We start from the raw sequence: 24,717 nt of genomic DNA, 5'->3' as shown, positions 1-24,717 counted from the left end.
AACCCAACCATCACTTTTCAGTAGCACTTAGCAGCCATCACTTAAACGCAACCAGGACCTATTTCCGTTTATTGCCCCACCCAATTAAACGCTTTGCCTAAAAAGAACTCCGTTTAACCTATGAACGGAAACACACATATGCTGCATGGAAACAACAAAAGGAAAAGCGAATCAGATCTAAGTATAAGGACCATATGGTGAATTAAAACTAGTATTGCCGGGACCAAACCCCAAAAGGGAAAGCCCTTAAAAAATTGGCGTATGCCGCTATGTGCGGCGAGCACACGGTATTCTTTAGTAAAAGGCGAAAGAATAGTTCGCTCTGTGCTCACCGCGCGGCTGCATGATTAATTGCTTCTCTTCAGGATTATTTTATAGTAACACTGATTGCTTGTGTGTTCCAAAATAATCCAGTGTGGGACAAAACTAACTATATTAGATTGCCCCGTATGTTAGCACAGCTGAGTAGGAAGACCACCTCTGTGTTCACCCTGCGGCCTTTTGTGTGTTCCAAAAAAGATTTAACTCTTCCTTCTCCATTCTAAGATGAATGGCTTAGCACCCCCATTACTCAAGTGCCCTCATAATTTAGGATTTTAAAGTATTAATTTTTTGGGAGAAAAATCGTTAAATGAATAACCTGTTGGTTTATTTAGAAATTTGGATGGTAGTGTAATTACCAAATTTTGTAAAACATTTGTTGAATTAATTTTCAAAGAAAATTCCTTAAAAAAGAAATTAATTGATGATTATTCAAAATTTCAGTGTATTAGTGCGATTATTAATAAATTTTGATACTTGAGTGATTTGAGAAAATAATTCTTTTGGAAAATAAATTTTAGAATTATTTCCTAAGTAAAGATAGTAAAAATTAAGTCTAAAGATAAATTTGATTGATAATCAAATAATAGTTCCCATTACAAAATCGTGAGACTTGAAGATTTATTTGATTTAATGGTTAAATGGTAAGTTAAATTAGGATTGGATATAATAGCATATTTAACCAATGTAATAGTTAAATAAATAAACACATTGTTACGAAATTAGATTCACAATCAAATCAATCAACTACACACGAAAACAGAATTTATGTGGAAAACCTAAATCGAAAAAAATCACATATAGAAAGAACAAAATATCACTAACCAAATATTGATAATATAAAAGTGATATAGCTGCAACTAATTTCAAAATATTGGACACATATTTATAGATCTAAAATCATCTATAGGTGAACACAGGAAATCATATCTTAATCGAAAGATATGCATGAGAATATTCCTATAGATGTAATACATTTCATATAAAATCGAATTTGATAACATCATAATCATAGTGAAATTTGAAGTCATAATCACAGTCAAATTGGGCATCACAATCTCAGTCAAATTTGAATTCCAAGTCACAATTGTAACAAACTCTACCTTGACACAAAATTCAAATATAAAATTATCCAAAATTCTTTTTTTCAACAAAATCACAGATAATTAATCTTCTAATAAAAACAAAAAATGCACCATAAGAAATATCACTCAAATCCACACAAAGTTCACTGGAGTAGATATCTTTAGTCGCACTTAAAGCATAGCCAGAGATTAGTCTCAACATATCTTTGTTGATCATAATTACTCCGCATTTATCAATATAAATCCCTCTTGATAACTCCACCTTCATATAAATCCATTCGTCCAAAATTGCACTTATCTTAACTTGTCATTGCGAGAATCAAATATTCTAATCCAATAATGGAATATCATACTTCAAGGTAGCCAATATGAAGATCAAATAACCCCAAATAATATCAAGTGGTCCATAAACAAAAGTCCAATTGAAAATGAACTAAAATACCGGATCTTGGCCAAATCTGGACATAAAAATATAACTGGATCGGTTAATCTGGCTGGCTCGATCTAAAGCGAGTTGGATCCTAGTGAGTTGGGCCGACCAAGATTTGGGCTAGATCTGGGTGTGTTAAAACCTTGAAGCTTGAAGTTTCCTGCACTGGGGGAAACCCAATCGGCAATGACAGCTGTGTTAACGGACAGCAAGCAGCAAGGAAGGTCGATAGTCTACAGTAGAGGAGCAAGGCGACGAAGGCTGGCCGACGATTGATAGTGGAAGAGAGAGTAAATCAACAACAAGAAGCTTGATAGTGACTGACAATGTTCCAATTGACGAAGGCGCGAATGGCGAAGGGCAAACGACTGATAAGGTGGAGGAAGATGATTGGATCTGAAGCAACGGTGAGGGAAAGGGCGGTCGATATATGGTAAAGGCGGGGTCGTTAGTGACAGAGGAGGAGAAGAACATGAGGCGGCAGTGGGGGTTAAACGTGCTGGGTAACCTGAAACCAGCTAATGCAGATAATGATGCAAATCTAATGGCTGAGATCTACCAAATATTGATGGTTTGTCAATTGCTTTTATATCAATTTGTTACAAAATTAGATCGAAACAAACCATAATCAAATCAATCAACCACACACGAACATAGAATTTATGTGAAAAACCTAAATCAGAAAAAACTATGGGTAGAAAGAACAAAATATCACTAACCAAATATTGGTAATACAAACGTAATATAGTTGCAACTAATTCTAGAATATTGGACGCTTATTTATAGAATTAAAGTCTCTGTTAAATATTAATTTTGATATGAAAGACTTAGGATCTGCTAAGAAAATTCTAGGGATGATAGTAGAAAGAAATAGAAGTAAAAACAAACTGAAAATACACCAGAATGATTACTTGCTTAAAACTGTTCAAAAATTTGGCACGATTTGGTGTAAATCTGTTAATGTTCCCTTAGCTGGACACTTTATCTTGTCTAAAACTCAGTGTCCATCATCTGAATCAGAAACTCTTAAAATGGAAAACATACCATACGCCAATGTGATTGGAACCATAATGTACTCAATGATAAGCACTAGGTCAAACCTAGCATAATCAATATCCCTACTAAGTAGGTTTATGTCTAATCCTGGAAAAGTTCATTGGGAAGCCTTAAAATATGTGCTAAAATATATTAATGGTTCATTAAATATTGGTTTAAATTTTGAGAAAATAGGTGATACTCTTGACCTAGTGGGATATATAGACTCAGATTTTGTAGGGGATAAAGACTCCCGTAAGTCCACCACAACATTCTTTTTCACCTTGGGTGGTAACTGCATTAGTTGGAAGTCTGAGCTGTAGCCTTTTGTTGCTTTGTCTTCCACTGAGGCAGAGTATGTGGCTGTTATCGATGCTTTCAAGGAAGCCATCTGGCTTCAAGGTCTCTTACGGGAAATCAATTTACTATAAGGTAAGGTCAAGGTATATTTCTATAGCCAGAGTGCTATTCATTTATGTAAAAATTCTATTTATCATGTTTCAACGTTCAAAATTGGTCGACCCTGATTCGTCGGCCCGCACTGATAGGATAAACACGAATGCTAAGAGAAGAAACAAATAGCACAAATAACAAGTAATACGCAAGAGAGTTTTTACGTGGTTCAGCCAAAATGATGCCTACTCCATAACTGTTATCTGATAATTTTGGCAGAGTAACAGTATGCAATCAATCATGCTTGTACAATGGTTTTTTGACCCCTATTTATAGAGTGGGGTGTTCACAATTTTGATGACTCCTAAATATAAAAGGATAATATCACAGAAATAATTCGTCCTTATCAGCTCCACAAAACTGAGAATAGATTCTGCATTATCTAGGATGTGGTTTGCTCCAGCTAAGGTAGGTAAGCCTTGCCTCCGGTTATTACGAGGTTTTTTTATCCTGCGAGCTGATCAGATTGGCCAGCAAGCTAAAGGCCTTACTGGGAGCTCGCTTACTTTCGCTGTCAGAGCTCGGGTTTCAACAACCTGCGATCTTGCTCAGGTGTCCTCGGCCTTAGGCCCATTGGACTTTGGGAGGTTGGGCCAGTTTGTTTGGCAAAGTCTGGTCCATAAGAGGTAGTTCAAAAATTACCCATAACACTAGCCCCCAGCTCGTGATGTGATCTTCAGAGCGCGAGCTGATGTATGTTAATCGGTCTGGGCTACACGAACTGTCGGCCCACCTTCCAGACTTCTGCCCAATCATTTCAAATAGCGCCACTTTATGCCGCACGTCTTGTTTGAGGTGCATTTAATGCGCACGTTCCCCGTAACCGCTTAATCATTATACTCGTTAGACCCATGACTTTAGGTGTTGTTGTTAGATTTAGGGCAGTTCGCCAGTCTCTTAATCCAATGGTGGAATTACCCAACCTATATAAGTGCGAGGGAATTTTTGTCCCTCTCACTATGTCATTTTAAAATGTCTCTTGCTCCTGCAACCTTCTTCTTCTTTCTAACTCTGAGATTCCATTGCAGTCTGTTCTGAAGCTTCTTCACCTTTCACTATTGCATTTCTACCAAGTCTTGACTTTCACCTTCGGTATTCATAACCATCAATTTGAAATTGTAAGTTTTTTCTCAACTTTCTAACTTGCTTTATCATTGCTCCCATTCTTTCTGTCGACTTTCCTTCCACGCCTCATCTTTCGGTGATGGTTGTGTACTTGTTGTGTACCTTTGGGGCATTAAGTGATGCATCGTCTAGCCTTCGGGTGTTGACCTTAGGATTAGCATTTATCTATTTTAGGGGCTTAATAGGCTCTTAGACTTAGCCCCCTCTGTCTTAGGAAAAACCCTATTGCGAAGCGCGCAACCTAATAGATAGGAAGTGTTCTTAGGAACTTGGGTTCATGAGGACTGGTCTGCTCTCAGCGACTTGACTCTTCTTTTTTATTTTTTCCTTTTCATCATAGATGTCTACATCAGGTCATAAGCGATGCAACCACAAGGTAGAAGACGATGAAACCTCTAGCTCTTCGGAGCACAGCGGAGGGACATTGGCGCGGACTGCGTAGGATGTGGTCTCGTCTGATGCAAAGGTCACTAAAAAAGTTCCTCAGCGTGTCAATCCCGTAATCGCCCAACGAGCTTTCAAAGAACGAGTAACTCCTAAGGTCTTCAAGCGCTATCCTTCGAAGTTGACGATCAACGAGCTGAGGTCATGCACTTCGAAGTACCGCCTACCCTGCGGCAGCCGTGTAATGGTGCCTTTTCCTGGTGACCACGCAGCCTTTCCTCCCATAAGGTTTGTAGCCGTTAACCCCCAACACTTAGTATTCAGAGTTAGGTTTCCAATCTAACCTTATCTCATAGACATCCTCAACGACCTGAAACTTATGCCTTTCCAGTTGACCCCGAACTCTTACGCCCAACTGACCTTTCTAGCCATACTCTTCAAAAAGAATAAACTTCCTCTTCCATCACCTAAAATCCTCAGGTACCTTTATTGTTTCAAAGGTACCAAGGACAGGCTGTACTATATGGAAGCTCATTCCTCTGATTGTAAGAAGCTCTTGCCTCAAGGGAAGGCTAAGGGTAAGTCTAATGTAGGAGACTATAAGTCTCAATGGTTTTACATTTCCTGCTTCTTACTCCACAATCTTAATAATCTCAGCTTTATCCTTGTACTGAGTAAGTAGACCTTCAGCTCGCACTTGTAACAATGATTTATTTGTTATCATTTCTTATTTATGAATCTCTCTTCTATTTTGTAGACATTGCTGGTTTGAAACCTGAGCTGACCATCTTTGAGGCACAAGGACTTCAAGCTGCTTCACAAGTGAAAACAGATGCACATGACTCCGAGCTTATCGACGCGTTAGTCCACGACTTCCAGCTTGCCCCACCTCTAGGTTGCAAAGACATCAGGGAGGAGGATATCGGAGTTCGGGGTCAAAAGGAAGTGAAGTCTGCTTTTGATGTGGTCGACTTTGAAGAGAGTCCGATCAGGGAAAGTAGAGCTCGCCAAGAGACCGACGTTGGAACCTTACCGAGGTCATCAGAGATGGTGAAGCTTTAGCTCCAGAGGACCGGTCACTCCGCGAGTTCAAGCTCACCCACTATTGTTCCTTCAACCTCTTCTCCTGCTAACATCCAGAGGGTGGAACTTCTCTCCAAGGTGGCTAGTGAGAGTCACAGCCTCATCGCTCTGCCTGATCCTGACCCTATAACAACTGTCATGACTTTGTCAGAGCCTACTCCTGCTGATGCCTCTTCGCAGCATGAGGCGATTGTGGCTGCAGCAAGGCGTGGAAAGTCCATAATTTGCAAGGAGGCTTCTACTGCTAGGAGCAAAAGGAAAGCACCTCCCACCTCGCATGCCACACAACAAGCCCAGATAGACAAAAGGAATAAGGCAGTTGCTTCTACCAAGCTGAACATGTTTGAGGTTGCGACCGGGGGAACATACTTTGGCCCACTCCTTGACAACTTAGGCGGGGTCCTTGGTAACTCTACCAAGGCTCTGGATAAGAAGGAGGTGTCAGGTGATGTGCTCTCCAACTACATCGCTTGTCACAGCCTTTTGGTAAGAATCTTCGCTCGACTTTGTATATCTTGTTTATCCATTTCTCATGTGCTGACCTCTCAAGTTTTATAGGCTTCCTTGGGCGTCTTCAAACAAAAAGAGGAGAGAGCCCGAGCAGCCAAGGAAAAAGAGCAGCTCAAGGCCGTCATCGAGGTGCTCAGGACGGACAAGAAGAAGCTAGAAAGCAGCTTAGCCTTCCTAACCACCGAGTCCTAGAAAGCCCGGAACAGGGCCGATGGCTTGGAAGACCAAGTGAGGGAGGCTGAGAGAGCTAAGAAGGAGGTTGAAGACGAATTAGCTTGTGAGAAGAGAGCTTATGATTCAGCCTTCTCCCAAGCCACTTCGAAGCTTAAAAAGGCTGAAGATGATCTGGTCAACATACGAGGTGAACTAGAGCTGGCACGCTAGTGAGCTAACGCTGCATTTGGGGAAGCTGAGGCAGTGAGGTGGGAGGTCGAGCAAACAAAAGCTGACATTGAAGCTCGAATTATCAAAGAACACGAGAAGATTAAGTCCAACACTTGCAGTGCCTTTCTCTTCACTTATGGCAGAAGCATCCTGAGCTTGACTTTTCTTTCTTCGGAGAGGAAGAGTTGGAGGAGGTGAGGAAATACGTTGCTAAAGCCCCAAGTAAGGAAGTCGTCGATGCCTCGCCCGTGCTTCATCAAGCCAAGACCGACCTCCCTTTCAAGACCAAAATATCTTTTAGCTCGTCTATCGGGCCAGTAGCTCGGTCACAATCTATAACGCCCCATTTTTTCAAATACATAACAACATGAAATATAAGAAGACATCACCTATGGGCGTTATTGGAAACCCTTAATCAATAGAAGTATTGGATCGAACCTGCAAGCTTAACCAAAGCTAAATAAAGGGGTTTCCACTAGATTTCCTTTGCAAGTTCAAGAAGTGCATACGACCTTCAATACTCCATAAAACACAACACATCACAACAAGTACAACTGTAGGACACCCACACACACACCCTTTACAACCTTGAGTGTTTTAGTTGCTATTACAATACCTCACTTGGTTATAAGGGTACATAATGAAATAAAAGCTAAAGCTAATTACAAAACCCAAAGCCAGCTCAGTACCACCTCTTTGCCTTTGCTCGTACTGGAACCTAGAATACCTGGTACTTCCAATATACTTTGAACGGTGAATGTTCCAGGGGTATAAAACACCCGAGTTAGATAATGATATCTAAGTGAGTGGTACAGGGAAAGAAACTATGCATGCAAGAGCAATATATAGCTTTGCCAAGAGATATGCAGAAATAAGAACCAAATCTCCCAAGATCACGGCTCATAGCAAGAGCACGAGATCCCCTATGATATCCCAACAACTAGCCACAAATACAAATACCGAGATACATATAAAATAGGCAAAATTTGCTCAAAAGAAATATGAGATGTAACCTCTCGACCCCCTTACACAAGCACAAGATATCCTCCTTACTTGTCATGCATGAACCCCTCGGCTCCCTTACACAAGCTCGAGGTAACCCCCTTACACAGGCCCACATGGTCAGCCCCCGTGGTAGTTCACACATGACAAGCCACCAACTAGCCACAACCACCAAATGACAAAATGTATGACAAAGCAGAAGGAATATGATCACAAGCCACGCACGAAAGCTGTCATGGTTAAACTCGATGTAACAAAGTAGAAAATATATGCTCGAAACAAAGGGAACATAAGATGTAAGCAACAAACCATCCACAAATGAAACCAAGAGTGATCAAGAGGAAGCAAGAAGCATGCACAAGAACCACTCACCTTGACTAATCACCTTAGGAAGCACGGTTTACAACGAGCGGGATGGGTTTTATGACTGCTTAACACAAACTTCGAGAAAGACTCTAAAACTCCGGCAAGGCCCGTTCCCCCTCGATTCTCCACTGATTTTCTTCCTTCTTTTTGCAAGATTCTCTCCCTTTTCTCAATAACAAGACCCTTCTCTTTGTTTCCCTCAATTTGGAAGAGATTCTCCTCTAGAATGTTTGAAATGATTTGTGGTTAACTTAGGCCCCTATTTATGGACTTTTCTAACCAACCACATGTCGCCACCTCAAGGGTCATCGTGAGTCCTTAACTTAGCTTCCAAGTAGTCCAATGGTTGCTTGCCATGTGTTCTTGAAGATAAGGTTTGGAGACTTTATCAAATTTGGAGACTAGGTAGTTTTTATGGCCAATCACGCGATGCCACCTCAGGGGGTCATTATGAGCCATCATGTGATCTTATCTTTTCTTCCAAATAACCAATGGAAGCTTTCCACATGTCTCTAGCTTGGAGACTAAGCAAAAGACTTGGAGAAGACTTAGAAAAGACTTGGAAAAGACTTAGTAAAGACTTAAAGAAGACTTGGAGAAGACTTACTTTAACAAAGACTTGGAGTTGGACTTTACCCAAAACTACATTTGATTTGAGTTTGAAATCCAATATATTTTGAAGCGATATTTTAAGGTTTCAACAAACGACGCTTCAGCCTGAACTTTTCACGTAACTACACTTAGACCCTTGTAACTTGGTCCCCGGGCCATTTTTAAATTGCACTTTTTAGTCCCTGGAAAATAAATAAATTACACTTAACACCCTAAAATTTTAGATAAATTAAACTTTTACCCGACTTTAATATTTACGATTTTGCCACTGATTTAGAAATTGAACCTTTGTCTCAAGGCTTTTATAATCCCTTGAAATGACCTATTTCCTCAAGTATTAGAACCTAATAACCTTAGGTATCACCTCATATTTGAGTTCGAAAATCTGGGGTATTACACAATCCACCTCGCATGGATCCAAGTCGTGACTGACTCCATTTTCACTAATAACAGGTGGCCTCCCTCTTGAGACAACATTGACCTTCTTTCCTTTGAGCCCCATTTTCAATGCATCTTCATAGTATTGTCTCGCTGAGTATTGCCCGCCTCTTATGCACCCCGTTCCATTTGGAATTGGGAATTTGATTGCTAGAGCTCTGGTCGAGGCGATCATATTTAGATCGTTCATTGCGGGCCTCCGCATGACGACGTTATATGCCAAGGGGCAGTTGATGATCAAGAAATTCGCCATCACGGAAGATTGGCCATCTGAATCTCCAACTGTGAGTGGGAGTCTAATACACCCCATTGGAATCACCGTGTGTCCAGTAAAACCATAAAGCGGTTCTAGGGATGCTATTAGCTAATCCAACCCCAAGCCCATCTGGTCGAAACATCCCCTGTAAATCACATTCACTAACCTGCCTAAGTCTACCATAACTCGCCGCACTTCAACGTTGCCAATTTGAGCTCCAACCACAAGAGCGTTGTTATGAGGCCAATGCATGTCTCTATTATCTTCTTCCGTAAAGATGATGTTGTGAAGGACAATCTTGGCCTTTTTGGACGGTTCCTCCTATCCACTGTATGAGGTGAGCAGCAGGTGACCAGCCTCCCACATGTAACGTTCATGCGACCTGTTAGATGTTCCTACAATATGAGGCCCACCATGAATAGTGAAGATAGTTCTTACCGCAGGTGCCTACTCTTACTCGGAAGCTTGACGAGGCTTTGGTTGAGTCGGCTGTTGGGATTGCTAATCTCCTGGTCGGACCACATAATCACACAAGCAACCTCTCGTGATCAATTCCTCAATTGCGTCCTTAAATACCCAGCACTCGGAGGTGTTGTGTGTAACATCCCGTATCGAGCGATGGGAAGAACCGGAACAACTTACCCTGATGGGCCTACACGAACTTCTCAGGGGGGTCACCCATCCCTGGATTACCCCAGGTCAAGCACGCTTAACTTGGGAGTTCTTTGCCAACATTCAGCCCAAAAGGTATCCAGCTGGTGTTGTTTCCTTTCTTACACTATCCTCGATATATACTAACTTCTCTGGGCTCTCGGGGTATTACATTCTCCCCCCCTTAAGCACATGACGTCCTCGTCATGCGACCTTACAACCGGTCCCAGATCTCCCCCCTTGCATGGCCGATGTGGGATTCGCCTAAGGTGCCTACACGCACCCCCCCATAGAGGCCTACACACACCCTCCTCGAGACTCAGGCGAGGACTCAGCCTCCTCGTTGAGGTTTGTCCCACCATCGCGCTCAGAGGCTCGGGGGTCGGCTCTGATACCACCTGTAATATCCCGTATTGAGCGATGGGAAGAATCGGAACAACTTACCCTGATGAGCCTACACGAACTTCCCAGGGGGGTCACCCATCCCTGGATTACCCCAGGTCAAGCACGCTTAACTTGGGAGTTCTTTGCCAACATTCAGCCCAAAAGGTATCCAGCTGGTGTTGTTTTCTTTCTTACACTATCCTCGATATATACTAACTTCTCTAGGCTCTCAGGGTATTACATTGTGCCCCGCCTCGTTGTGGTAAATGCATAACTTATCCTTGTTCCTGAATCTGTTAGGAGTTCTTATGGGATTAGGCCTCCTAAAATCCTCCTTGTTCTTCTCAGCAGCGAAAATCCTATCCTGTGTGTCAGACAAGATACTGTAGTTCTCATAACGACCTCGGCGTGGAGGTCGCTCGCCTACTTACTCGCTTTGTGCTTTCTTAGCGACCTAATCATTAGGATTTTTTACCCCTGGCCTCCTTTATCGTTGTCACCATTGCCCTGTTTCTTGTTCTTGTTAGTGCTTCCAACTCCATCCTTTTGGTTACGGGCTTCTTCGAGCCAAAAGTTTCCTCCCATCTAATCTCCTTCGCAGCCCGTTCGTAGAACTCACCCAACTCCCTTACAGGGGACGTATATATGCTCTCATAGAGTTTCCCATCTTTTCAAAGCCCCGCAGATATCGTAGTCAGAATACTTTCGTCTGATGGGTTCTCCACATTATTGACCTCGTGCCTGAACCTCTCTATGTAATCCTTCAAGGATTCGTTGAATCACTGGAAAACTGTAGCAAGGTGACATGGTGGAGCGAGCTCCCTCCAAAGAAATCTGTATTGGTTGATGAACCTCCTTTGACACTCCTCCCAGCTACAGATACTACGAGGATAAAGACTTCTTAACCACGTCCGAGGTATGTCCCCCAAGGTCGCGGGGAATACTCGGCATTTCACTAACGAGCTAGAGGTCTGCAAGTCCATTTAGACGTTGAAAGCATCCAGATGGTCATATGGGTTGTCATCTCCATTGTACTGAGGGATGTTGGGGACCTTGAATTTGCGAAGGAGAGGCTCTAATTCAATTTTCCTGAAGAACGGGGTTCTCTCATCGCGGTCTCCCCTCCGATCATGTGCTTCATGTCGCGCCTCTAATTGTTGGACCATTTGCAGTAATTCCTCCACGGTTGAGCTTTTGATCCACAGATCGTCCGGGGGGAGATCGCCTCTCCCATCCGCTACCTCGCTATAGCGAATAGTGATGTCGTGACATATGTCATCTCCTATTCCCAGGATCTGGTAAGTTACGATTGTGGCGTGACCTGGGCTGATCCTGGCCGAGCTCTCCCCGGGATGCGAATCCCCACATCGCCAATTCCCTTCATGAACCTCTTCACAGCGATCTCCATAACATTTTGCTCTTGCCCTCAGATTTGTGGTGTGCGCATCCAATTCTTTTTCTCGAGAACGCCGCTCCTCCGATCTCTTGGACCGTGAGTTCAAGGAATGTATAGATCCAGCCCGTCATGACGTTCCTCTACCTTCTCTTTCATCTGGAATGGGTCTTTCGTCCTAAGGCTGTAGGATACCTCCAGGTGGTGTGGCCTCCACCTACTTTTGGACAACTCAGACCTGTGTTTGGGCCAACGCCCTAACTGCATCTGCAAGCTGCAAGACTGTATTCTCTAATGCCTCCTGACGTTGTTGCCAGGCCTAAATCACCTTTATCCCTGGGACAGGGGTCACAGACTGGCCAGGAACCCATGAGGGGATGCTTAAGGCAATTCCAACTAATGGGGGAGCAGAAGCAATTGCAGCGGTTATGACTTTGCCCCTAACTAGCTGAACTTCCGGTGGTTGGCTAACATAGTCTTCGGGTTGGTTGACCACCACTTCAGAACTCCTTGTGTTTCTTCCTCTTGCCATTGCTATCGATCAGAGTGGGACCTCTTTCTAGCCCCAAAATGTTGATAATCAAAATTGGTTGGTCGTGATTCGTCAGCCCGCACTGATAGGATAAACACGAATGCTAAGAGAAGAAACAAATAGCACAAATAACAAGCAATACGCTGTTAGTGTAGGTGCTCTAGACCCAATCAGATTGGGCATGTTGTATACTGAAAATTGTAATCATGTTTATTATTTGAATAAGGAGTTGTTCAAATTCACAAGAAGTCATTCTATTAGTTTCTTGTTATTATTGTAATAACCGAATGAAACTAGATAGAAGTCCATATGATGTATACTGTGATTAATCTATAAAGATGTGAGATGATGCATCACAGTTTCTAGACATCATTAAACATCCCAAGTCGTAGCAATGTCAAGAATGGACATTGACAATTGCGGTAAGACTTGTATGTGCTATGTTTTTTCTATATGATAGCAATGGGGGTCTCACACCCATAGGCATGGGGATGTCTAGACAAGTACATAGGTGACCAATGTTGGAGAACGTGTCACTGGACATGACTCGCCATGAGAATCCATTTTGGTTATATGTTGATGGAATTCTCATACAAGATGGGTGTAACTAATCCTTGGACCTGAGGTTGTCACGGTCATCTCATAAGAAGACCGGTATGCTTTGATATCGTTTCGATGGGCCTAGACAAAATCTGCACGTGGGCGATCGTTGGGTATATCGTAAGGCTTATGGAGATGAGTGTATAACCAAGATGAGAGTCGTCTATCCCTTGATAGAGGATGATGTATCTAAGGCACCTTCGGTGGATATTCACTTTAAATCCATGGCTATGGTAAAAGAGATCAATAAGGAGTTATTGATTTACTTTCTAATTAAGTGAAGATATCCGGAAGACCGAAGAAAACTCATGTGATCATAATCAAGTAACACATCGCCATACTTGAGATCACATAAGATACATTGACGAGAGGATCATATTACACGGTAACCATGTTCGTGAAAGGTTATTTGTGGATTATAAATCCTTCTGAATAATTGGGTGGGCATGATGCCTTGCTAGAGGCCAATCTTGTCTTATGTGTTCGTACCGACACATTGCCAATATATTTAGAAGCCTAATGAGTCATACGCAATAGGCACGGTCCCTGGATTAAACCAGGAGAGTGGACGTATGGTTAAGTGGGACACTTTGGCAAAAAGTTGTGCCGTCATAGGATCTCACGGAAAAAGAATAAATAGACGTAATGACGTCGATATGACGAAGAGTCGTCATAATGGAAAAAGTTTCCTAAAATGGCAATTGATTAAATTAGGAAGAAGTTTCTAATTTAATAATTTTCTATTTGTTGGAGTGGCAAATAGGAAATAAAATATATTTGGGCTTAAGTTAATATTTGGACTAAATTAGATTTGGGCCAAATATTAAATTAAATATTATATTTGGACTAAATTGGATTTGGGCCAAATATTAAATATTATATTTGGACCAAATTAGATTTGGACTAAATATTAAATATTATATTTAGGCTTGAATTAGATTTGGGCCAAAATATTTTATTTAAACCTATAAAATGATTTGGGCCATGTAATTATATTTCTAGTTGGACTAGAATAAGCCCACTTAAGATTCTAATTAAATTAAAATTAATGGGCTAGCCCAATCCATTAGGATTTTAGAAACCCTAGGATATTTCTATATAAATATCCCTTTATAGGTTGCCTATAAGATATAGAGTTTTTGGTGTCGTTTTTCAAGAGTTGAAAAACATATTGTCGTTCACTTTTCCCCATTTCTTTTTGGCATCAATTTGAAACATGGGAGTTCTTTTCCGTCCATACACAAGCCGCGAAAAGGAGAAGGAGCTAGCACTCCTATTCCGCTCTCCTTGCCAACGGACGCGTGCCGCGTATCACGAGTTAGAGGCCGGATGCTTGGACGGCTCAAATCCGCGAACGGCTCGATAATCTAAAGGTTAGATTTATTTATTTGTTTGTGAATGATTTAATTTCGACGTTGATCTAATCGCCAGGATCGGGGCAAGGTTCAAATTTTTTTGAACTACGTTGCTTGCCCCGTAACGATCTTACTTTACTTTTATACGCAAGAGAGTTTTTACGCGGTTCGGCCAAAATGATGCCTACTCCATGACTGTTATCTGATAATTTCGGTAGAATAACAGTATGCAATCGATCATCCCTATACAATGGTTTTTTTACCCCTATTTATAGAGTGGGGTGTTCACAATTTTGATGACTCCTAAATATAAAAGAATAATATCACAAAGATAATTCGTCCTTATTAGCTCCACAAAATCGGGAATAGATTCCGCATTATCTGGGATGTGGTTTGCTCCAGCTAGCAGATGGGCCTTGCCTCTGGTTAATACGTGACCTTTTTGTCCTACGAGCTAATCAGATTGGCCAGCGAGCTAAAGGCCTTGCTGGGAGCTCACTTACTTTTGTTGTCAAAGCTCGGGTTTCAACGACCTGTGATCTTGCTGAGGTGTCCTCGGCCTTAGGCCCATTAGACTTTGGGAGGTTAGGCTGACCTGTTTGGTAAAGTCTAGTCCATAAGATGTGGTTCAGAAATTACCCATAACATCATGAAAGAACTAACCAAGTGGATGTGAAGTATCATTTTGTGAGAGACCAGGTAAGTGGTGGAGCTGTTTCAATACAGAAAGTGCCAACTAAAGATAATCCAGCTGACATGGGAACTAAGGTAGTGACTGCAGTCAAGTTCAAGCATTGCTTGGGCTTACTGCATGTCAAAGTTGGTTAATCCAAACCAACCCGAGCACTAAAGATGAGGATTGAAGTTTGCTGCACTTATTGGGGTATGTCCACTTGAATCGTTAATGCTTCAAGGTGGAGATTGTTGATTGTGAAGCATGTAACAACACCGTTTAAATTAAGGAGCCGGACAAGAAGGTCAGCTGCAACCGCTGCCACATGACAGCGAAAGGCAGCTTGGCAACCGCCCGGTTGTCCTTCTATCGATCGTGCCAAACGCCTTGTCCTTGTGCGCGATCTGGACCGTCGATGCTGCCTTTTATCTGTTGTAATCCCAGCCATTCTTTTATGTCATGCGATCCTTATTTATTCGCTATGCATCGGGATTTGTAAAATCAAAGATTAAGAGAGAGTGAAAGGAGACAATAAGGGGTTTGAGGGTTTTCTCATTTTCTATTGTTTCATACTCTCTGACTCCTTTCGTGTTCTTCTCTCTGGTTTAATAGGGTAAGTCTCTGATCTTCTTCTTTTATATGGTTTTGAGTCGATTTTATTAGTGAACCAGTCTGTGTAAATAGAGTGGTTATAAGGTTTGTATGCTGTAAATATTGTAAACCCTATTTTTACTCCGATAGTGCAGTGAGCTCTCATTTGCTGGAGCTCAACTTGGACGTAACCCTTTCGAGTGAACCACGATAAATCTCTCGTATTATTTTTCTTTTTCATCGTTTGTGTGCTTACTGTTTGTGCTTTTCTATTTCTGATTTTGTCTCTGTTATTGGGTCTAAAGGCTTATAGTGGTATCAGTGTGTGTGTGTGATTTTTGATTCTGATTGCGCAACACATGGATTTCGGTTTTGCAGAGTTTTGCCGCTTGCAGCCTTCACTTTTTAGGAACAGTGGAATAGTGGCGTTTCTGACTTCTGAGGCGTCCATCTACTTGGATCTGTGAGTTGGAAACCTTTCAATGAAATATCTAATGGAAAGCACACCAGGTCATCGTAACATTAATGAACATACCGAAGAAAACCATAACATCAACACCCACCCAGTTTTCTATTGTAATTTATATGAGAGGGCAGGGCCTGTTTGGCATTGGTACTCTTAAACAGCAAATTGCCCCCCCTTGTACTTTCAACTCTTTACTTTTCTATAGGCGGAAACGCAAGATATGAGTAACCACAAGCAAATGCAAGGCATAACTGGGCATTAACTGGCAGATTATAAATTGAAACTGGCATTTTTGGGAGCTCACCCAGAAAGGGAAAGCCCCTCCAAAAATAGGCGTATGCCGCTATCTGCAGCGAGCACACAGTATTCTTTAGTAAAAGGCAGTTCGCTCTGTGCTCACCTTGCGGCTGCATGCCTTACCATCTCTCTTTAGCTTCACTTTAGAGGAGCTCCTTTGGCGTGGCAGTTCTCAAATTGCTTGATGTGGGAGTGAACATCCTGCAATGCATGAACTATATTAGATTGTCTCTGTATGCTCAACTGAGCAGGGAGACACCTGTTCCTTCATCTTTTGTTTTTAAAAATAAAATTTAAGTAGAAAGTAAATTTAAGCGCAGCTTGTCAAGGAATATGGAGAAAAATTTATGCCTAATCAGAGCCGAAGTAATTACAACTTCAAACCAAAGCTGGACTTAAACTAACTGCTGCATGTTGCTTGTACTAAAGGTAAATTATATCAATTATGATGCATGAAAAATAAATTCATCCCCCTGCTCGTGTGACTAGATATACCGAATAAAGTTCAATGGTTCTCAAATCTCAAGTAATAGCCAGACCTCATGTTGCTGTTTACGGGAGAAACTTGGTAAGCTTATTAGGAAAGGATAAACTTTAACCGGGGGAATTGTGAAAAAAGAAATATGTGAGATGGATGGTACACATGCCAGCATAAACGTCGCTGATCTTTGAGCTGCAGCTCTGTCAAGAGCACCAGAAAACCATGACTTAACATAAGTCTCCGACGTCCTTCCTTTGTCCTGCAAAATTACTGAAACCTCCAATGTCATGCTTCGATACAGTGAGATATGTATTGCCTTAGATGTCCAACTAACAAGGACCCATCATTTGCATTCACACCTTGCACTTTGAAACAAAAGGAAAAGACAAGTAGAAATTGATTACTTGTTTTTCTTTTTTATGCATTTCAATAATAAAACAAGAGATTGAAACTTTCTCATGGTTTGGCAGAGAAAAGACTCAATTGCACTCGGCAGTCACTGGATCTTGAAAATAAATCCAATGAACTCCACCACAGGAGTCATTTGCATATTGCAAAGGCAGTGCATTCCCATTGAGAGTAAACATTTGGGCTGTGGTCTATTAAGATACTGCCTGACAATTTAATTTTATTTATGGGTACTGAGATCCAAGGTAATAACAAATAAAAAAATAAACCAATCAAGAAAATAGAAAGGAGGGTAATAGCTGATTTTTTTTTTTTAATTTTGAACCAAACTTGAAATGCACTGCTATATCGTCAATATTTGAAAAGGAAGTGAAACTATTGGGATTTGAACCCACGCTTCGTCAATTCTTACATATTTTCATGGCTATAAAATGAATTACTCTGCTGAATGAATAAGTTATGTTTATTTCATAATAGCATTTACCTGATGAACCTTGAATTGGTACCTCCATAGGGCTTAATTTTATATACATTTTTATTTAATTTTCATCTTAACTTTGTATTATTTTTCCTACTTAAAATGTGTGTTTGCATGGATTTTACATAATTTGAATATTTAACTGATGAACCTCGAATTGGTTCCTTCAACAGTTTGACATATGCTCCACACCTGATAACTATATATGATGTTGAAAAATACTGTGGACAGGTGACAGGAGCAAATTACCAAACAGCCATCAGGAAATTCTTTTGAATTGTAATAGCAACAAAAGTTTGTAGCATTGCCTGAACAGGTTCAAGGTACCCTTCATAGTTGGAAAAACAATTTGCTAAAGGCGGCAAAAGTTGAAGAACACAGGCATTAGATAACGCATTCCAAGCTGCAAGTCAGGCATTAGATAAATTGCAACTTGTCTGCCATAAACCAAATCGCCATAAGATACCCAGCAAACTGCTTGAAGAGATTTTCTATAAGAGTAGATAAAATCTCGTATATCTCTGATTGAAACCTCAGGAAATCAATGCTGTATTTTTCTCCAGTTTCTGCTGAGAATTGCCATCTAAAATGAGTTCTTTGCTTTTACTTAACCATAATTCATCAAGAAGCTTCCCATAAACCTCCTTGCAAAGTCTCATACATATCCCTACTCTTCTCCTCTTCAAGCACATCCATACCAACAAGTAAGTTTACAGATAAAAAATGCAATCTCCAAGTTAATCTGTTGTACACTCCAAATAGGGATTGGATCCAAGTTAATACAGATGAAGTCATTAATTCAATACCTAAAACAACGAAAAGCCCATCTTTAACAACCATAAGATCTGTGATGTCAACCCCCATGATTTATTATGTCAGAAGCACTTGAAATTAGCATGTTTGCTTGCATTGATAGTTGAGATTGGAGTGAGAAAGCAATGCTGGCCAGCCCATTCCACTGCCAAATAAGTGCACTAATCCGTGACAGCAAAGACCAGAAGCCATTGATGTGTCATGTTCGCCTTGCTCTCTCAAAACATACAGGCACTCAACAAAAGAACCAGCTTGTGTAGGATCATTTCCATGTTCTGTAGCATTTGCCCTTGAGAAGCTTAAAAATCCATTCATAACAATTTCAAGGCCAATCTTAGGGACAAACTCTGGCAGCCAATGCACATGCCCACCTCCCCCGTGGCAGGATAATCTGTAGGCAAAGTCTTTTTTGACAAGTTCCTAACAAAATATAACTATACTGGAATGTATCTGTCTCCATGTTCGCCTGCAAATTCAAATGATTTCCACAAGCAGAATAGGATTACGAAATGTTTCCCATGCAATAAAATTTTTATCAACAAAGCTGCTACTTCAGCTACAATGTATACTTTATTGCATGTCTAATAAACAAATGCCAAGCAGAATAGGATTACCAAATTCACAGATTTGTATGCACCACATCTACAAACTTTAAAAGGAAAAATCAAATTGCAAATTTAGTCCCCGAAAGGATCTCAAGACAATAAAAGCTCACAGGTTGATAATAGTTCTTAAAAGACTAGCTCTTTTTGTCTGGTAAGTACTAGCTTTTGTCTTGATCCTTTTCTTTCTTACCTGTACCCCATCGTACAGGTAAGAAAGAAAAAAAAAAATACCATCTGTAGCATTCAGTCAATCAAAAGAGAATTTGGCTTCCATTCTCACTAATAAATATTAACTTGTCTCCAAAATTCAAGCATCTGGAAGACTACATTTTTTCACAATGCATGTAAACACCCAAAATTAATAAGATTGATTATTTAAAAAAAGAAAGGGAAAAAGAGAAACTAAGAACAGAAAGTAGTTGGTTTGTTGCTTTCAACCCAAAGTCCAAAATAGTCTAGTTTAAGCTTTTAGGGCTCTATTTAATCCTTATTTTTAACAAATAGTTGGTTTGTCATCACTGGCAACAAGGTCTCACCACGTACTGAAATCGAACCTTATTCAATTTTGAGAATAGTTTCCCACGCAACAGATACTGCTACATTCTTACAGACAAATTGACAAAGAAAAGTACATATACCCTTGAAAACACAACAACGCAACGCATTTTGAAATCGAACCTCCTCTGACTCGACTCGGCACAGCAACACAGCGGTGATCTTTGGCTTTCATCTCTACTGGTTGGTGGCGCATAATTAATTAATATAAACAATTTGACGATATAAGCATGGACGAATTCAAAAGGGTCCGTTCTACTGCAATTGAAGGGCGACGGATGGAAGAATTCACAGACAGGGAGAGAGTTAGTTGAGTTCGTCCCACATCGGTATAGGAGGGAGCTTGGGTGGGATGGAACACGTATATAAACCCAGGAAACCCAAAGGAGCAACATACTTACCTGGACGGGGTCGATGGGCGATCAAGAAGGCTCATGGCCTAGGGTGACGACCTCCATTGCACTGAGGAGGGGCGTCCGCCTAAGGTCGGCCCAAGTGGTCGAGCCTACGTCATAATTTGTGGTAGTGGGGGCCTGCGTTCGCGCGGCCCCCACCTATTTCACAGTTGTAACAGTTTCGTTGAAGCTAGCAGGATTTGGTCTGAATGATTTGTGTAATGTTAAACTTCAGGAGTCAAGTGAGTGATAGATTTTCCCCACCTAGATAGAATACCTGCTCCAATTTGATTTTGTGTTTATTCTTTATTTTCTATATAGATATTCAAATTTTTTAAAAACGCAAAATTGTGTTTGGTGTTTTCATGCTCAATTCCTGTTATGTATTAATATATTGTAGTATTAATGTGGGTGAACCTGCACTCAATGAGATTTGGGCACTTAAATGTTGCGATCAAACCTGTCCCTCAAAACAATAGTTGATCATACCCTTACCAACATGACACTTGCTCCCTGAAAACAATCTTTAGGTCTCCTCGAAAGCATTTCTGGAAGGGCAATTCAATTCTTAAGTTAGAAATTTTGGTGAATGAACTAGCTAGAAAGATAGCTGATAGAGTTGAATAGTTGAAATGTCAATTGAGTTTTTGTTACCTCCATAGCTAGGGTATTTATATCGAGTTGCCACTAGAATGTGGGGTGACGTGCATCTATATAGATGCCTCCTTTAGATATGAATTCCCTTAGAAGGGACTGAGCTAGTTGTTACAACCTTGGATGATCATTATTTCAAACTTGTTTGAATTGTATCCCAAGATGAGCATTCCTCACGATCAAAGATAGGACATTAAATGTGATCTCTCAATTATCTCGAGTAGATTGGTGATTAGATTTGTTATTATCTGAATACAATAATTAAAATTTGTTTGCCCTAGAAAACTCACGAAATCGATTAGGCCTGGTGGAGAATAAGGTTGTCAGGAGAGTGCCTAGAGAGTTGACTGAGGGGAGTTTAATTCGTTGTTTGGGAGAATTTGCAAGAGAACAATAGTTGTCCGGGAGAAGACTTTGTAGTTGTCTGAGAGAAGATGGTCTAGTAGAGTCTCCGTTGTCTAAGAAAGTTGATGTGTTCTCGAGAGAGAAGCTTCTACAAGACAAAAGGCAATCAGAGGGCACGCAAGAATTTGTCTCGCACAAGCCTTCTGCCACTTACGAGTTTTCTCCTTTTACTCTACTCTGACGTCGTTGCAACTTTATTTACTTACTCAACACTATCGCTTTATCTTCTCTATTCTGACGCCATTGTTATTTCATTTGCTTCAACCCCACTATCTCTATAGGTTGTCGATGCTTCTTTTGTCTCTTACTTTTACCTCCATCATTGAACCTTCCCTCACTGATCTAGTCTTCGCAATCGTCGTCGTCATTGCCTTCACCATCATCGTTGGAACTTTCTATAGTTGCTTATGTTCGCAATCACCTTCTGTCGATGCTTAACTGTAGTTGTGAATTTATCACAATTTTTGGGTTTGCTTATATGATTTCTCTAGTTTGAATTTCTTGTGCTTTTGGTTTTGGGTTGTGATTTTGGTTTTTGCTTATGCTAATTTTTTGCTCAGTTGGGCTCTTCTGATTGTTGTTGAAACTGTTAAAATCTTAGCTTTTTGATTTTAGCAATAACAACTTTGAAATACGATATTTCATCATTAAACAAGGGTAATAGGTTTTCGTTATGGTAAGTTAAGATGCGGGTAATTCCTGCACAAATGGGTTTGGATGATGCACTATTAGGATTTAGTATAATGCCTCAATCATGGAGTGATGAAGAAAAACAATGTAAGGATCGTAAAGCTTTGTCCCATATTCATTTGCATTTATGAAATCAAATTTTGTAAGATGTTTTCAAGGAGAAAACTAATGATGCATTATGGTGAAAACTATAACAATTATGCATAACTAAAAGTCTAACCAATAAATTGCATCTAAAGCAACGTTTATATTCTTATCATATGGCAGAAGGTAGGTCTATCGATAAACATTTAACAGATCTTAAGGAAATTGTTGTTGATTTAGAGAGTAAAGAGGTTAAGTATGATGAAGAGGATTTAGGTTTAATTATGTTGTGTTCTCTACCTGCTTTATATGCAACTTTTTGTGATACGCTTACCTTAGATGAAGTTTATGATGCTTTGATTTCAAAGGAGAAAATTGATAGGTAGCTAACAGGTTGTTTAGGGGCTCAAGCAAAGTTTAGTGGTAAAGGAAAAGGTAGGCTAAAGTTTAGAAGTAGAGATAAAACCTATAACTATTGTTGAAGATACTCTAACATATAAAACTCTGTCTATAGGTGATGTGTTGGTGGGAAATAATGCCTATTGTAAAATAGTTGGGATTGGAACAATTAAGATTAAAATGTGTGAGGGTATCATCAAAACATTAGTTGATGTTAGATATGTGTTCGATCTTAAGAGAAACTTGATTTCATTGAGTACCTTTGACTCAAATGGGTTTAAGTACATTGGTGAATGTGGAGTTGTTAAGATTGGTAAATGTGCTCTTCTTGTGATAAAATGTAAGAAACAATTTGGAAGACTATATGTACTAGAGAGTTCCATAGTTACAGGTGATGTTGTTGCTACTACTTCTTTGTCAAATAGTGATATATCTAAATTATGGCATATGCACCTTGGCCATATGAGTGAGAAAGACATGGTTGAATTAAGCAAACGAGGAATTCTTGAAGGGTAGAGTACTGAAAAACTTGAGTTTTGTGAACATTGAGTCTTTGGGAAACAAAAGCAAGTCAGTTTTATTAAGGGCATTCACAACACGAAGAAGACACTGGATTATGTTCATTTTGATCTTTGAGGGTCGTTTAATGTGCATTTTAAGGGTGGTGTTAGATATATGCTAGCTTTAATTGATGACTTTTCTTGGAAATTTAGGTGTTTTTCTTAAAACAAAAGAGTGACGTTTTTGCCACATTCAAATAGTGGAAGATTATGATAAAAAAAAATAGATAGAAAGGCAGATAAAGTATCTATCCATTGACAATGGCTTAGGGTTTTTTTTTCTCATGAATTTAATGATTTCTATAAGAAAAAAAAGGAATTATGGAATATTTAATAGTTCCAGGTTCCCCACACTAGAATTGTGTAGTCGAGCAAATGAATAGAACATTGATAGAGAAAATATGTTGCATACTCTCCAATTCTAGTTTATCTAAGTCATTTTCGGGTGAAGCTAACAATAATGCATGTTTTTTAGTCAATCGTTCTCCTTCTACTACTATTGACAAGAAAACTCTGTAAGAGGTACGGTTTGGTACTCCTACAATTATTCTGATTTAAGCATTTTTAGTTGTCCTACATATGCACATGCTGATAATGCAAAATTCAAACCAAGATCTAGAAAAAGTGTTTTCCTTAGTTATAAATCTATTGTGAAGGTTATACGTTATTGGATCCAAAAGCATCTAAAGTTATAATCAGTAGAAATGTTATATTTGATAAAATTATTATGCTTCATGATTTGTCTCGGAAAAGTCCTAGTGACATAGGCCAACACAAATTAGACTTCCAGGTAGAGTTTGAAATTAAGGCAAGACCTACATCAAAGCCCTCATCATAGACTAATTTAGGTTCTGATTCAAGCTCAAAATTGGGTGTTGTTTCTTTATAGTATTCTATTACAAAAGATGAACTCAAGAGAAACATTAGACCTCCTTAGAGATATGTTAAGGAAGATCTTATTACTTATGCTCTTAAGTGTGGCTGAAGGTATTGCTTGCAATGATGAACCTTCTTCTTATTCAAAAGTAGAAATCAATGATTGTCACACAAGAAAAGATGGAATCCTTTGTACAAAGATGGTACTTGAAATTTAGTGAAATAACCTAATGGTAAGAAAGTTGTTCAATGCAAATGGACATTTAAGAAAAAAAAATAAGGCACATCAAGAGTTAAAAAAACAAGGTATAACGCAAGGTTGGTTGCAAAAGGTTACAGTCAGATTCCATGTGTTAACTTCACAAACGTATTTTCTCTAGTTATGAAGCATAACTTAATTTAAGTATTACTTGGTGTAATGGTCGTTTAGAATCTTGAGTTTGAGAAATTGGTCGTGAAAACAACTTTTCTACATGGGAAACTTGACGATAATATCTATATGAAACAAGCAAATGGCTTTGTAGTTATAAGCAAGGAAGACTGTATGTTTTCTAAAGAAGTCTTTCTATGTCCTGAAATAATTGCCTAGAAAATGTTATAACAGATTTGATACTTTTATGATCACTCAAGATTTTAATAAAAACAGTTATGACAATTGCCTTTATTTTAAGAAGACTGAGAATGGGTCATTTATATATATGCTTTTATACGTTGATGATATGCTGGTAGCTTTTAAAGATAAGGATGAGATAAGACAAGTTAAAGCTCAGCTCAACATGGGATTTAAGATGAAAGATTTGAGAGTAACAAAGAAAATATTGAAAAAGTTCTTAATAGATTCAGAAAAAGTTCTTAACAAATTCAATATGCAATCTACCAAATCTGTTA

The 24,717-nt window shown here is 39.8% G+C and overlaps 3 non-coding genes across 3 annotated transcripts; 1 reads left to right on the top strand and 2 right to left on the bottom strand.

Moving 5' to 3' along the window:
- Positions 1–225: 225 nt before the first annotated feature.
- On the bottom strand, positions 226–341 carry LOC127802952 (U5 spliceosomal RNA). Its single transcript, XR_008023400.1, has one exon. It is a non-coding gene; the product is annotated as a U5 spliceosomal RNA (small nuclear RNA).
- A 16,086-nt stretch (positions 342–16,427) lies between these two features.
- On the bottom strand, positions 16,428–16,538 carry LOC127802962 (U5 spliceosomal RNA). Its single transcript, XR_008023409.1, has one exon. It is a non-coding gene; the product is annotated as a U5 spliceosomal RNA (small nuclear RNA).
- A 3,621-nt stretch (positions 16,539–20,159) lies between these two features.
- Positions 20,160–20,320, top strand: LOC127802932 (U1 spliceosomal RNA). The gene has a single exon (XR_008023382.1). It is a non-coding gene; the product is annotated as a U1 spliceosomal RNA (small nuclear RNA).
- Positions 20,321–24,717: the final 4,397 nt, after the last annotated feature.

This window comes from Diospyros lotus, chromosome 5 (genome assembly GCF_014633365.1).
Source record: "Diospyros lotus cultivar Yz01 chromosome 5, ASM1463336v1, whole genome shotgun sequence".
Lineage (NCBI taxonomy): Eukaryota > Viridiplantae > Streptophyta > Magnoliopsida > Ericales > Ebenaceae > Diospyros > Diospyros lotus.
The sequence above is the reverse complement of the archived record's forward strand: the minus strand, read 5'-3'. Positions and strand labels throughout refer to the sequence as shown.